At 45.8% G+C, this 3969-nt stretch overlaps 1 long non-coding RNA gene across 1 annotated transcript; it reads left to right on the top strand.

The window, feature by feature from the left end:
- The first annotated feature begins 468 nt into the window (after positions 1 to 468).
- Positions 469 to 2524, top strand: LOC120039307. Its single transcript, XR_005475369.1, has 2 exons — positions 469 to 645; positions 1689 to 2524. It is a non-coding gene; the product is annotated as an uncharacterized LOC120039307 (long non-coding RNA).
- The last annotated feature ends 1445 nt before the right edge of the window (positions 2525 to 3969 follow it).

The raw sequence follows: 3969 nt of genomic DNA, 5'->3' as shown, positions 1-3969 counted from the left end.
CAACTAGTCTACCTGGTTAAATAAAGGTGTTCTCAACTAGTCTACCTGGTTAAATAAAGGTGTTCTCAACTAGTCTACCTGGTTAAATAAAGGTGTTCTCAACTAGTCTACCTGGTTAAATAAAGGTGTTCTCAACTAGTCTACCTGGTTAAATAAAGGTGTTCTCAACTAGTCTACCTGGTTAAATAAAGGTGTTCTCAACTAGTCTACCTGGTTAAATAAAGGTGTTCTCAACTAGTCTACCTGGTTAAATAAAGGTGTTCTCAACTAGTCTACCTGGTTAAATAAAGGTGTTCTCAACTAGTCTACCTGGTTAAATAAAGGTGTTCTCAACTAGCCTACCTGGTTAAATAAAGGTGTTCTCAACTAGTCTACCTGGTTAAATAAAGGTGTTCTCAACTAGTCTACCTGGTTAAATAAAAGTGTTCTCAACTAGTCTACCTGGTTAAATAAAAGTGAAATAAATTAAGGTCTACACCTGTTGTATTCGAATAACATTTGATTTGATTTAACGTTGAAAATGGTGTTCCTCTGTCGTTTCCAGGATCGAATCCATTGATAAGATGGAATCGGATTTCAAGAACTGTCACATGTTCCTGGTGACTATACTTAACAAAGCTGTCTGCCGGGGGTCATTTCCACACTGTAAGTTACACACGGATCTGTTCAATTAGGATTGTTGTGTGAAGGGGTGTCTGCTGTTGAGGGGTGTCTGCTGTTGAGTGGTGTCTGCTGTTGAGGGGTGTCTGCTGTTGAGGGGTGTCTGCTGTTGAAGGGTGTCTGCTGTTGAAGGGTGTCTGCTGTTGAAGGGTGTCTGCTGTTGAAGGGTGTCTGCTGTTGAGGGGTGGTGTCTGCTGTTGAAGGGTGGTGTCTGCTGTTGAGTGGTGTCTGCTGTTGAAGGGTGGTGTCTGCTGTTGAAGGGTGGTGTCTGCTGTGAGGGGTGTCTGCTGTTGAAGGGTGTCTGCTGTTGAAGGGTGTCTGCTGTTGAAGGGTGTCTGCTGTTGAAGGGTGTCTGCTGTTGAGGGGATTTCTGCTGTTGAGGGTGTCTGCTGTTGAGGGTGTCTGCTGTTGAGGGTGTCTGCTGTTGAGGGTGTCTGCTGTTGAGGGTGTCTGCTGTTGAAGGGTGTCTGCTGTTGAAGGGTGTCTGCTGTTGAAGGGTGGTGTCTGCTGTTGAAGGGTGGTGTCTGCTGTTGAAGGGTGGTGTCTGCTGTTGAAGGGTGGGCTATTGAAGGGTGGGCTATTGAAGGGTGGGCTATTGAAGGGTGGTGTCTGCTATTGAAGGGTGGTGTCTGCTATTGAAGGGTGGTGTCTGCTATTGAAGGGTGGTGTCTGCTGTTGAGTGGTGTCTGCTGTTGAAGGGTGTCTGCTGTTGAAGGGTGGTGTCTGCTGTTGAAGGGTGGTGTCTGCTATTGAAGGGTGGTGTCTGCTATTGAAGGGTGGTGTCTGCTGTTGAAGGGTGGTGTCTGCTATTGAAGGGTGGTGTCTGCTATTGAAGGGTGGTGTCTGCTGTTGAAGGGTGGTGTCTGCTGTTGAAGGGTGGTGTCTGCTGTTGAAGGGTGGTGTCTGCTGTTGAAGGGTGGTGTCTGCTGTTGAAGGGTGGTGTCTGCTGTTGAAGGGTGGTGTCTGCTGTTGAGTGGTGTCTGCTTTGAAGGGTGTCCTGACAGTCTTTTCTCTGTTCTCTCTTATAGTGGAGTCCCTTGCCCTGTCTCTGATGGCCGGCTTTGAGCAGTGTTGAGAGAAGAGCATCTCTTTCTGCCCGCCCACCCGACCCTCCGCCCACCCGACCTTCTGACCCCCCCCGACCCACGACCCTGCGCCCACCAGACCACCTGACCCCCAGACCCCCTGACCCCCAGACCCCCTGACCCTCCGCCCACCAGACCATCCGCCCACCTGACCCCTCAACCCCCAGACCACCTGACCCCCTGACCCCTCAACCCCCTGACCCCTCAACCCCCAGACCACCCCTCAAGACTCTACAACACTGGCTACGTCCCAATGGGCACCCTTTAAAGTGCACTACTTTTGGCCCTCTAGGGAATAGAGTGGCATTTGGGACACTGTAGTTGTTGTTGTTGACATCATAGGAGCCAGAAGTGATAGACAAGCGGTCTGTTTCTCCACTAGCAACTGGGAAAGACATCATTCACCAGTCTCCTAAATCATGGATGCTCCTCATCAATACCCTCAAGACAATACAGAAGTATTACAAATGTGCTTGTAAATGTTGTTGATTTTGAAGCTGTTTTATGGTGTTGTCATCAAGGCTTCCTGCACTGCTGTTAGTGTTTTACAACTATGGATTTACATTTGTTGGATTTTGATTTTCTGGTGAGATTATTTTTGAATTGTTTGCATTTGTACATTTTGTTAATTTTAGCAATTGGAACAACTGTCAATCCAGAATATCATAATAATGTTTAATATCTCAGATGTATTTCTCCCTGGTGTTAGTTTAGTTCATTGAAATGTACGGGTTAATAAGAAACATAAGAACTAAATATTAAATCAAACTTTTCAGACACGTTCACTTTATCCATTTAAAAAAAAAAAACTTTACAGCCTTATTCTAAAATGAATAATTTGTTTGAGGAAATCTACATAATGACATCACAGTAACAGGTCTAGAAATACCTTATTTACATAAATATTGAGACTCAGAATTGAGCTCAGGTGCATCCTGTTTCCATTGATCATCCTTGAGATGTTTCTACAAATTGATTGGAGTCCACCTGTGGTCAATTCAATTGATTGGACATGATTTGGAAAGGCACACACCTGTCTATATAAGGTCCCACAGTTGACAGTGCATGTCAGAGCAAAAACCAAGTCATGAGGTTGAAGGAATTGTCCGTAGAGCTCCGAGACAGGATTGTGTCGAGGCACAGATCTGGGGAAGGGGACCAAAACGTTTCTGCAGCATTGAAGGTCCCCAAGAACACACTGGCCTCCATCATTCTTAAATGGAAGAAGTTTGGAACCACCAAGACTCTTCCTAGAGCTGGCCTCCTGGCCAAACAGCAATCGGGGGAGAAGGGCCTTGCTCAGGGAGGTGACCAAGAACCCGATGGTCACTCTAACAGAGCTCCAGAGTTCATCTGTGGAGATGGGAGAACCTTCCAGAAGGACAACCATCTCTGCAGCACTCCACCAATCAGGCCTTTATGGTAGAGTGGCCAGAAGGAAGCCACTCCTCTGTAAAAGGCACATGACAGCCCGCTTGGAGTTTGCCAAAAGGCGCCTAAAGAACTGACCATGAGAAACAAGATTCTCTGGTCTGATTAAACCAAGATTGAACTCTTTGTCCTGAATGCCAAGCGTCACGTCTGGAGGAAACCTGACACCGCTCATCACCTGGTCAATACCATCCCTACGGTGATATAGACATATATATATATATATATATATATATATATATATATATATATATATATATATATAGATATATAACATACAGTGAAGCATGTTGGTGGCAGCATCATGCTGTGGGGATGTTTTTAAGCTGCAGGGACTGGGAGACTAGTCAGGATCAAGGGAAAGATGAACGGAGCAAAGTACAGAGAGATCCTTGATGAAAACCTGCTACAGAGCACTCAGGACCTCAGACTGGGGTGAAGGTTCACCTTCCAACAGGACAACGACCCTAAGCATACAGCCAAGACAACGCAGGAGTGGCTTTGGTACAAGTCTCTGAATGTCCTTTACTGGCCCAGCCAGAGCCCGGACTTGAACCCGATTGAACATCTCTGGAGACCTGAAAATAGCTGTGCAGCGACGCTCCCCATCCAACCTGACAGAGCTTGAGAAGATCTGCAGAGAAGAATGGGAGAAACTCCCCAAATACAGATGTGCCAAGCTTGTATAGTTATACCCAAGAAGATTCGAGGCTGTAATCGCTGCCAAAGGTGCTTCAACAAAGTACTGAGTAAAAAAAAAAAAAAAAAAAAAAAAAAAAAAAAAAGTACTGAG

The sequence above is a fragment of the Salvelinus namaycush genome, unplaced genomic scaffold, assembly GCF_016432855.1.
Source record: "Salvelinus namaycush isolate Seneca unplaced genomic scaffold, SaNama_1.0 Scaffold2630, whole genome shotgun sequence".
Taxonomy (NCBI): domain Eukaryota; kingdom Metazoa; phylum Chordata; class Actinopteri; order Salmoniformes; family Salmonidae; genus Salvelinus; species Salvelinus namaycush.
This window is presented reverse-complemented; position numbering and strand designations above follow the sequence as displayed.